The sequence below is a fragment of the Arachis ipaensis genome, chromosome B06 (assembly GCF_000816755.2).
Source record: "Arachis ipaensis cultivar K30076 chromosome B06, Araip1.1, whole genome shotgun sequence".
Taxonomy (NCBI): Eukaryota; Viridiplantae; Streptophyta; class Magnoliopsida; order Fabales; family Fabaceae; genus Arachis; species Arachis ipaensis.
In genome coordinates, this window is record NC_029790.2 from 84,055,870 (window position 1) to 84,068,170 (window position 12,301).

General features: G+C 36.1%; 1 long non-coding RNA gene across 1 annotated transcript; it reads right to left on the reverse strand.

Annotated features, from left to right (window-relative positions):
• LOC110263374 lies at nucleotides 324–11,981 on the reverse strand. The gene is made up of 3 exons (XR_002348906.1): nucleotides 11,971–11,981; nucleotides 11,759–11,764; nucleotides 324–522 (listed from the first exon to the last, which is right to left on the reverse strand). It is a non-coding gene; the product is annotated as an uncharacterized LOC110263374 (long non-coding RNA).

A 12,301-nucleotide genomic window follows, 5' to 3' on the forward strand; every position in this document is an offset into this window, starting at 1 on the left:
AATAAAACCTCATACGACAAGAGCGAGGGGACTCTATGAAAGCAATTAAAACCATAAAGAAAATCTACTAATCGCTTGCAGCTTCATATTGCATCTTCAAACCTGTGTCACTGAAAGGGTGGAAAATTTAGGGGTGAGAACCAAACCACATGTTCTCAGTAGAGGTCGAGAATGCCGTGAAAGTAAAGAATAAAGCGCAAATAGTTAATTTCATTTAGAGACATTGAAACGAAAACTACTTTCATTCGCAATATTTATCCCTCGCCTTATATATACTTCTTTTGAAAACCAATGGCTCAACATTCAAAAATCAAAAACCTTCTTTAGAAGCATCAATTAATTATCCAAAATCCTAAACCCATATTTTTCTTTATATACGTCTTAAAAGTTTTCCTAGACTGTATGAATGACTAATTTATTCCAAGCATAGGTTCATTAAGTCTATGCTGAACCAGCTTAATCTTTCATACTTTACTAAACCTCAAACACAAACCAATCACGGCCTTAGGCCCAAGCAATTCACTACAACCCAGCCAATCAGATACAAACACAAGTAAAGAGATTCAAACACAACTAAGAGCAATTACATCAAGTATAGCAATTAGCAGTTAAATAGAATTATTCACATAGGCAAACCAATTACAATATACACACCCAAACAATGTCACATAGATGCATATGATGAATGTCTAGTCCTAGTATAGGCCATGAGCTCATGTGTCGGTTGGCTGCCCGCAATCCCGACATTTATCCAGTCACGAGTAATCCCGATTTCCCGAATACGATTTTCCGTTCCTAAATAAATGTATCTCTTTACTTTTCTCTGAATACTCTTTCATCTGTATCTATATTACTCTTTTTCTCTTTATCTCTTTACTCTTTTGTAATTGTAAATATGCAAGCGGGACAAAACCCATGTCCTTGCTAGCAACTTTATAAACCAAATATATTTTCTCAAAAGAATCAGTAAAGTTATTATCGTTAAACAAGTCTCAAGTATTCATTTTGATTAAGTCCTTTTACTTTTATAAAAATTTGGACATAATCTCATTTAAAAATAGGACTTAGCCACCCTTACGGGTTCCTTCTTTCTCAATATTTCATCAGCCTCTTTCAGCAGTTGCCACAACAATATATATTCTCAAAGACATTTGATAATAGTATAGAAAATCTATTTCTTAAATTCCATATCCAAAATAATTGCCAACACAACCTGGCAGCCTGATTTCCATTTTGTTTTTAAAACATCAAATGAATTCGGAATCACGCAAACTTAATATCCATGTGACCGTCTCGGATTAAGCTTTCTGTTAAACTAAAAATCATAATTTTTCGTTGACTCTAGCTTCGGGAATATAAGCAAAACCGTGACTGTTCTGCAGAGTTTTAAAACCAGAAGACAGCAGCAGCATACAACATTTGAAATTTCATATAAAATCCAAATTAAATCCAACTACCTTCAAAATTAATGTGGTTAAACATAACTCATCCAAATTTCTTTCTCAATTGGTTCCAGGGTCATACCACTTTTAATGAAGGAGTTACGTAGCTTGGAAGTTAGGTAATTTTCAGCAGAATTCTGTTTTACAAATCATTGAACATAACCTCTTCCAAGTTCTATAACTCACTTATTAAAACATGGAAAACCCTGAAATTTGAATCATATATACTAAACATACTCAACTTTCACCTCCAATTGGTTGCATCTCAATATCATTCCAGAATTAAAAATTATAAAGCCTCAAAGTTACTGACTTAGAAAACAAAGCCTGACTTTTACTGCATGATACATCTTTCTTTGAAAACCCAAATCTTTAAAACCACAACTCTATAACAATTCTAAATTTTTATGAAATTAAATTATTAGGACCAAAGTTTCATTTAAAATTGGTTCCATTCCAAAATTCAAACTGGAGAAATTCCAATAGAGGAAACAAGTTGCTGCTGTGTTAAACGTTCTGCAGAAAACCAGATTTGACATCTCCAATTCAAAAATTTACCATAAATCATAAACTTAATAAAAAAGTCTCAAATTCACCAGTCCAACTCCCTATATTCCCAAGCGTAATCCAGACTTAGTCCCTCGCAAATCCGATCATCATAGAATTAGTTATAGATTTTCAAAGTTTCTAATTTCATTTAAAGTTGTGCAGAAAATCAGATTCACGACTTAACTTTGAAAAATCATAACTAATGTTCAAGTTAATATGAAACCTTCAAAATTAAATCTCAACAATCACACTTAATATAATTTACTTAACATTTAAATTCTCATTATTTTAGTCACTATAGAGCCACTGATTCACTTTCAAAGTTGCCATTTAATTTCAAAATCCAACCTTTCAATACCTCTCAAAACCAACTCCAAATCAACCACCAACCAAGTTCATTAACATTACAATATACCAAATAATAGCTCAACGGCAACAAATCCAACATAACCCATTAAAATTCAGAAATTCTCAACAATTAGTCATCAAACAATTCCCAGTCCACATAATCAATCAACATCACTAATCAACAATTCCAAATCACAATCTCAACCATTCCAATCACAATTTCAGCCACAATTCAATATTCACATAGTCAATCAATTACTCACAGATATTAAATCTATTTGCAGTTATTCAATAAACCTTGTAGGCATTCTTAAATTGAAATCGTTTTAAACCCCCTACCTCGATGTCGCAATTGCATAATTTAACGTAACAATTCCCTTCCCTTTTAGTTTCATGGCAGCAGCGGTGACTGTCACGCAACCGGAATGGCAAAGGCAGCAACCGGAACAGCAGCATTTTTAATCTTCATGGCAGTGACCGGGGTTGTAACCAAACAAAGGATTCAAATTGGATAGAAATTAAGAGCAATCACAGCCCTGGAGATCTCAAGACAAGGCACATACCGGGATCAACTCAGAACAAGTATAGCAATGACAATAAAATGTGTAAATAGATAATGATCAAGGAAAAGATCAATCCAGAATTAAAGTAGCATCAGACTCACCAATAGCAACTCTAACAGATTCATAATAGCATCAATGCCAGTATTCCAAATAATAGCAGTAGAGAAACAAGGGCAGCAAGGGGCATGAACGACGGGGAGGACTAGGATCCAGATTGACGATGACGACAACAATACAAAACATGAACATACACTATTGAATTCAGAATTAAAATATAGTAGAGAAATAAAATCGGGAAGCAGAGCACGAGCGAGAGTGTTACAGTTTCAAGAATGGAATTGGGAATGCAGGGGAAGCTGCTGTCGGGTATATCAGTGGCGCCTCCCTTCAAGCTCAATGATGATTGAACTGTGACGGCGAGCTCCCTTCAACGGCAGTGCTAACGGCGGTGCGTGGCATTGGTAGCGACGACTCCAACAAGGCGACAAAGGCAGAGCTTCTTCTCGGTCAGCGGCTTGCAGCTCACAGTTTCCTCCCAACATCGTTCTTCCTCTCCTCTTCGTGGTTCTGCTTCCGACGGTGGCGACATATGTGACGGGCTCCACGGCTGCGCGGCGCAACCTCCTCTCTCTCCCTCACGAGTTCGTCCCTCTCTCTTTCTCCTGACGCTCTTGATGACAGACGGCCTCCAAGGTGGCAGCAGGAAACTCGAAGGCGTTCGGTCTCCACAGCGACAGCAGTGAGATGCCGGTGATAGCGGGATGGACGGCGGCTGGACGAAGATGTGGTGTAGCTCCCTCTCATCCTCTCAGCTCTCTCAGACGCTCTCCTCTTCTCTGTGTGTGTGTCTGCGTTTTAGGAGAAAGGGGGTAAGGGGTTAGGGTTTGTGAATTGGGAAAAATTAGGGTTTCTGAATGAATTTATTTGATTTTGGGATTTAGGGTTAGAAATTAGCATTTTATAAAAGAATATGGATAGATATGAATAGATATTTTGATAAAATTGGAAGGTAGAGTAATTTTAAAATCAAATATACTCTCTTAAAATATTTAAGAACATCATTTATCAACATATTGCTAAGTTGAATTAGTTATTTCTAATTTAAATTATAAAATAAGCATATTAATCACATTTTTATAAAATATAGTTTAAACTCAACACTAATTATTCAAATTAAATGATATAACTTTTTATTATTTTTCTATCACCGAAACTTTAATTTCAATTTACAAAATATCTAATTATAATATAATTACTTAAACTTTAAGTATTTATAAAAAATCAATTTAATCATCCCTAATAAATTAATCTCTAAGAGCTCAACTAATAAAATAAGTCACAATTTATTCATAATAGGAGTTACTTAAATTAAAATGTACAATCCTTTCTTATTTTTCAACTACTAAGAATATGCAAAATATTCAATTATAATAAAATTGCTTAAGAAGCTTAGTTGGTCTAAAATGAAATTATCTCCGAATCTATTTAATTATTTCTAATAAAGTAATTTCTAAAATTACAAAGTTTAAACTTAATAAGATAAAATCTCAATTTATTTATATTTAGATTTTTAAAAATACGGGGTGTTACACTTTACATAACAGACTAATCAAGCTTGGGTAAGCCAATTTGGCATCAGTGGATTCTTTGTTTTCAAATATATAAATTTCACCAGGGATCAGCTGATGAATCTCTACCCTTTTCCCCAGCATAATACAGTGAATCATCACTGCTCTCTTGACAGTGACTTCAGAGCGGTTGCTGGTTGGGAGTATAGAATGCCCAATGAAATCCAGCCAACCTCTAGCAACTGGTTTGAGATCTCCTCTCTTTAGCTGGTTTGGGACACCTTTTGTATTAGTAAACCACTTGGTTCCAGGGAGGCATATATCCTCTAGAACTTGATCTAGCCTTTTATCTTTGGCCATTCTCCTATTAAAGGACTCTGGACCATCTTGTAGTTGAGGAAGCTTGAGAACTTCTCTCACTTTGTCAAACTGGAAGTAAATAATCTTCCTTCCGACCATAGTCTAAAAGGAGTAAAAAATAATTCCCTCTAATCTTTGTTTATCCATCATCCACAGATTTGCATAGAATTCCTGGATCATGTTTCTTCCAACATGTATCTCAGGATTAGCCAGGACTTCCCAGCCCCTGTTTCGAATCTGCTCTTGGATCTCCGATCTTCTTTCAGATTGAACTTAACTTCCGGGATCACTGATCTTCTGCACATAATTTTGAAGTAATGGTCTGCATGTTCTTTGGTGTAGAAATTCTCATGCATCCATGGTAGTTTTGGATTTTTTTCTTTCTTTCCTCTTGAAGTGGGTTGTTTTCCTTTAGGGGCCATGATCTCAGTCTATTTTAGCTCAGCGATCACGGAAAATCACACCAAACTTAGATTTTTGCTTGTCCTCAAGGAAAAAAAAGGAAGAAGAGGAATAGAGGGAGAGAAGGATTCGAATAATGGGTCAAGGAGGTTGGCCGAATGTATATTTAAAGGGGAGGGAGGGAATGTGTTTCTAATTTTTAGAAAAAGATAAGATAGAAAGATATGATTGATGAAAGATAAACATGATATGAAAAAGATAAGATTTTAAAATTTAAAAGAGATGAAAAAGATATGAGGAAGTTAAATCTGAATTTTTGTTAATGCATCTAAAAAATAAAAGATAATATAGATGACTTAAAAAGATTTGGAAAGAAATTGGAAAGATAAATGAGTTTTAAAATCGTTTTGAAAAAGAATTGAAAAAAATTTATAAGATTATTAATTTTTGGAAATGAAAATTGAAAGATGAATATTTGTAACATTTTTATGCAAAAAATTATGAATTAAAACGTGAAAATTTGAAAAAAAATTGAATTGGAAACGAAATTACCTCCCCCTTGCTGTTCTGGCGTTAAACGCCTAGAACGATAGCCATTCTGGCGTTTAACGCCCATCTAGTAGCCACTTTGGGCGTTTAATGCTCAGCCAGGTATCCTGGCTGGCATTAAACGCCAGAAATCCTTTGTTACTGGGCTTTTTTCTAAACACCCAGGATGCTGCTGTTTCTGGCGTTAAACACCCATAATGCTGCCCATTCTAGCGTTTAACGCCCAGAATGATACCTTTACTGGCGTTTTAACGCCAGTGAGCTCTTTTTCTCTGTGATTCATCTGCTTTATGTTCTGAACCTTCATTTCCCTGACTTGTTCACTGAAATGTATTAACGAACATGAATAACAAAATTAAATAGACTTGTATAATTGTTATAAACATCTAATTCTTTATAATGGCTGGGTTGCCTCCCAGCAAGAGCTTCTTTACTGTCTTTAGCTGGACTTTACTGAGCTTTTTAATTTAGTCTCAGTTTTGAGCACTCTTGCTCAACATTTCCTTCAAGATAATGTTTGACTCTCTGTCTATTAACAATGAACTTTTTGTCAGAGTCAGTATCCTGAAGCTCTACATATTCTTATGGTGACACACTTGTAATCACATATGGTACCTTCCACCGGGATTTCAATTTCCCAGGGAACAATCTGAGCCTAGAGTTAAATAGCAGAACCTTCTGTCCTGGCTCAAAGACTCTAGATGACAGCTTTCTGTCATGCCACCTTTTTGCTTTCTCCTTATAAATTTTAGCATTTTCAAAAGCATTGAGTCTGAACTCCTCCAGCTCATTCAACTGGAGTAATCTTTTCTCTCCAGCTACCTTAGCATCAAGGTTTAGGAACCTGGTTGCCCAGTAGGCCTTATGTTCTAGTTCCACTGACAGATGACAGGCTTTTCCATACACAAGCTGGTATGGAGAGGTCCTTATAGGAGTCTTGAATGCGGTTCTGTATGCCTACAGAGCATCATCCAGACTTCTTGCCCAATCCCTTCTACGGGTACTTACAGTCCGTTCTAGGATTCGTTTTAGTTCTCTATTTGAGACTTCAACCTGCCTATTTGTCTGTGGATGATATAGAGTTGCCACTTTGTGGTTAATTCCATATCGGATCAGAGCAGAGTCAAGCTGTTTATTGCAGAAAGTAGTTCCTCCATCACTGATCAGTACACTAGGGACACTGAAGCTGCTGAAGATGTGCTTCTGGAAAAACTTCATCACTATCTTAGTATCCTCAGTGGGTGTTGCAATTGACTCTACCCATTTAGATACATAGTCTACTACCACAAGAATATAAGTGTTTGAATATGATGGTGGGAAAGGCCCATGAAGTCAATACCCCATACATCAAACAACTCAATCTCTAAGATCCCTTGTTGAGGCATGGCATAACTGTGAGGCAGATTACCAGCTCTCTGGCAACTGTCACAGTTACGTACAAACTGTCGGGAGTCTCTATAGAGGGTACGCCAGTAGAAACCACATTGGAGAACCTTTGTGGCTGTTCGCTCACCTCCGAAATGTCCTCCATATTGTGATCCATGGCAATGCCATAGGATCTTCTGTGCCTCTTCTCTAGGCACACATCTACGGATTATTCCATCTGCACATCTCTTAAAGAGATATGGTTCATCCCACAAGTAGTACTTTGCATCAAAATCAATTTTTTTGTTTGCTGCTTACTGTACTTTTTGGGTATAAATCTCACAGCTTTATAGTTTGCAATGTCTGCAAACCACGGTACTTCCTGAATAGCAAAGAGTTGCTCATCCAGAAAGGTTTTAGAGATCTCAGTAGGAGGGAGGGACGCTCCTGCTACTGGTTCTATCCGGAACAGGTGATCAGCTACTTAGTTCTCTGTCCCTTTTTGTCTCTTATTTCTATATCAAACTCTTGCAGAAGCAACACCCATCTTATGAGTCTGGGTTTTGAATCCTGTTTTGTGAAGAGATATTTTAGAGTAGCATGGTCAATGTACACAATCACTTTTGATCCTACTAAATAAGATCTGAACTTATCCATGGCATAAACCACTGCAAGCAACTTTTTTTCTGTGGTTGTGTAATTCTTCTGCGCATCATTTAAAACACGGCTAGCATAATAAATGACATGCAGAAGCTTGTCATGCCTCTATCCCAATACTGCACCAATGGCATGGTCACTAGCATCACACATTAGTTCGAATGGTAATGTCTAGTCTAGTGTAGAAATGACTAGTGTTGTGACTAGCTTAGCTTTCACAGTCTCAAAGGGCTGCAAACACTCTGTGTCAAAGACAAATGGTGTATTAGCGGCTAGCAGATTGCTTAGAGGTTTTGCAATTTTTGAAAAATTATTTATAAACCTCCTATAGAATCCTGCATGCCCTAGAAAGCTTCTGATTGCCTTAACATTGGCAGGTGGTGGTAATTTTTCAATTACCTCTACCTTAGCTTGATCCACCTTTATTCCCTTGTTCGAAATTTTGTGCCCAAGGATAATTCCTTCAATCACCATAAAGTGACATTTTTCCCAGTTTAAAACCAAGTGAATAGCCATCCAAAAAGCAGTAGTATTCATGACCTGCGAGTCTCTCTAGCATCTGGTCTATGAATGGTAAAGGAAAATGATCCTTTCTAGTGGCTGTATTGAGCCTTCTGTAGTCAATACACATACGCCACCCTATAACTGTTCTTGTGGGAAACAGTTCATTCCTTTTATTATGAACCACTGTCACACCTCCCTTCCTGGGGACAACTTGGACAGGGCTCACCCAGGGGCTATCAGAAATAGGATAAATAATCCCAGCCTCTAGTAACTTAGTAACCTCTTTCTGCACCACCTCTTTCATGGCTGGATTCAGCCGCCTCTGTGGTTGAACCACTGGCTTAGCATCATCCTCCAATAGGATCTTGTGCATACATCTGGCTGGGCTAATGCCCTTGAGATCACTTATAGACCACCCCAAGAGCTATCTTGTGTGTTCTCAACACCTGAATTAGTGCTTTCTCTTCCTGTGGCTCTAAAGCAGAGCTTATGATTATCGAAAAAGTGTCATCTTCTCTCAGAAATGCATATCTTCGTGAGGAGTTTACAGAGGTTCTTCTGTTTTCTCTGGTTCCTCCAAATCAGGCTGAACATCTTTAAAAATGTCCTCTAGCTCTGATTCGAGACTCTCAGTCATATTGACCTCTTCTACTAGAGAGTCAATAATATCAGCGCTCATGCAGTCTTTTGATGTGTTTGGATGCTGCATAGCTTTGATAGCATTCAACTTAAACTCATCCTCATTGACTCTCAGGGTTATCTCCTCTTTTTGGACGTCAATGAGGGTTCGTCCAGTTGCTAGGAAAGGTCTTCCTAGAATGAGAGTTTCACTCTTGTGCTTCTCCATTTCCAGTACTACAAAGTCAGTGGGAAAGGTAAATGGCCCAACCTTGACAATCATGTCCTCAATTACGCCTGATGGAATTTTAATGGAGCCATCAGCAAGTTGGAGATATATTCGGCTTGGTTTGACTTCTTCAGTCAAACCAAGCTTTCTAATAGTGGATGCAGGTATCAGGTTGATACTTGCCCCAAGATCACATAAAGCTATCTTGGTACAAGCACCCTCTAATGTGCATGGTATCATAAAGCTTTCGGGATCTTTAAGCTTCTCTTGTAAGCTTTTTAAAATGATTGCACTGCATTCTTCAGTGAGAAAAACTTTTTCAGTCTCCCTCCAATCCTTCTTATGACTTAATATCTCTTTCATGAACTTAGCATAAGAGGGTATTTGCTCAAGTGCCTCTGCAAACGGAATCTTTATTTCAAGAGTCCTGAGATAGTTTGCAAAGCGGGAAAATTGTTTGTCTTGTTCTGCTTTGTGGAGTTTTTGAGGAAAAGGCATCTTGGCTTTATATTCTTCAACCTTAGTTGCTGCAGGTTTATTTCCTACAGAAGTGGTTGGAGATGCTTGCTTAAGGGGGTTGTTATCAGCACTTGCAGATGTCTGATCCCTCATTGGCGTTTGAACGCCAGAACTGGGTGCTTTTTGGGTGTTCAACGCCAGATTGCCACCCTTTTCTGGCGTTTGAACGCCAGAATTGGCCACCCACTGGGCGTTCAATGCCAACTTCTGACCCTTTTCTGGCGTTTGAACGCCAGAATCATTCCTCTCTGGGCTCCTTTTGTCCTTAGAGGAATTTTGGGCAGTGGTTTAGTCACCTTCTGTCAGATGTTCTCTTCAATTGTCTTCCTCATATGTATAGATCCACCAGCTGAGTGGTCTAGAGATATCTGGGCCTTTTTTGTATGCCCATAGTAAAAGATGTCTAACTGCACCCATTTTGAAAACATTTCCGAGGGGCATTTCCTTAGCATCTCTCTTGTTTAAAGCCTTGGATATCCAGCCTTAGCTGTTTCATCTTTTTTGGAGGGAAATATTGATTCAGGAATTTGTCTGATAATTGTTTCCATATGACTACATAATAAAACCGTTGCCAAAAGGACTCCAACGGTAATACAATAAAACCGTTGTCTTAGATGACTATAAAATGGCAATGGTATTAAAACCGTTGCCGAAAAATGACATCAACGATAAAACTTTAAAATCGTTGTCCTAGATGACTATAAACAGGCAATGGTTTTAAAACTGTTGCTGAAACCTGGCACCAACGGTAATGGTTTAAAACTGTTGGCTATGTGAATAATAAAGCCACAACAGTTTAAAATCGTTGTCAATCCAGTTACAGTATTAAACCGTTGTCATATTAATGGGAACGGTTCTAAACCGTTGCTTATTGAGTAACGGATCAAAACCGTTGTCTAAAGTTTTCTGTCTAAACCGATGCCTTTGAACATTGGTAACGGCCGCATATACCACAAGTCAAAAACTGTTGCCAAAGCGTTGCCTAAAGTTTTGGGAACGATTTTTCAATCTACGGCAACGGTTTTTGACCATTGCGAAAAGCCTTATTTGTTGACATGCATGTTCTTATGCTTGCTGTGGGTTGGTTATTTAACCACCTCTTAGCTTGATATTTTACAGCAAATGAAAACAGTAATAATCTGTAGACATCCTGATCTACTTCTTTATTACGTACTGTGTCAGCAATTTTTAAGAATTATGCCATAAACTCAGTAGGTTCTTCATGTGGAAGACCAAAATACTGGTAATTTTGCTGCACCATGATAATAAGATGAGGGTTTAGCTCAAAATTGTTGGCTCTGATGGGGGGTATACAGATACTACTCCCATATGAAGCAGTAGTGGGGTTAGCATATAACCCAAGAGTCCTTCTGAACTATTCATTTCCACTTAGGTCCATGATGGAGAAAAAGAGATGATGTGGATTGTAAACAAAAATTTTATTCCCCTTTTTTTGAAATCAAACTAATTAAAATAAAGTAAATAAAAAAAATTGATGCAAGTTTCGAAAATTAAGAAAAGAAAAAGAAATAAAAGGAATTAGAAAACTAAATTAATTAATTAATTACAAAGATTTGAAAATTTTTTTGGGTGAGGATTTTCGAAAAATGAAGAGAGAGAAAGTGGTTATGAAGTTTTGAAAAAGATATGTCTTAAAATTAAAGATACTTGTAAGAAAATAAATAAAAGAAAAGATTTGAAAAAGATATGATTTTAAAATTTTGAAGATTGAAACTTTCTTAACAAGAAAACACCAAACTTAAAATTTTTCAATCAAAATAATAAAATAGGACAAGTAATTCGAAAATTATAAATAAAAAAAAAGATTTTCGAAAAATAAAAAAATTGAAAAAGAATTTGTTTTGAAAAATATTTAAAAAGATAAATTTTTAAAATTGATGAGTAAATAAAGGAAAAGATTTTTTTTTTTTGAATTTAATGAGGAAAGAGAAAAACAATAAAATGATACCAAACTTAGAATTTTTAGATCAAAATAAATAAAACAACAAGAAAACTTTGAATGTCCAGATGAACACCAAGAACACTTTTTGAAGATTTTTAAGGAAATAAGGACACAAAAAAAACACCAAACTTAAAAAATTTGTATACTTTGGACACTAATAATTTGAAAATGTATAAGATAAACAGCAACAGACACCAAACAAGAAAATTTAAATATCAAATAAGGAAAATTATTAAGAACAATTTGAAGATCAAGAAAGAACTAAGAACATGTAATTAAAAATATGAAGAAAAATAAAAACATGCAATTCAAAAAATTGAAGGAAAATAAAAACATCCAATTAACACCAAACTTAAAAAATGAAACTAAACTCAAATAGAAGACTCGATTATTAGTTTATTGGTTTTATCAATTTATTAAAAATTTTCAAAAAAAAATCTAGAAAAAGAGAACAAAAATTTTAAAATTTTAACAAGAACAATAATAAAGGACTCAAATTTAGTGACTCTAAACCAAAAAAGATAAATTTTTCCTAATCTAAGTGGTATGCGAAATTGTTACTCAGGTTGTAAGTTATTGTTCGAAATTGATTCCCTGGCGATGGCACCAAAAACGGATGCACAGAACCATGGTCTAAACATATCTTCACAACTTCGCATAACTAA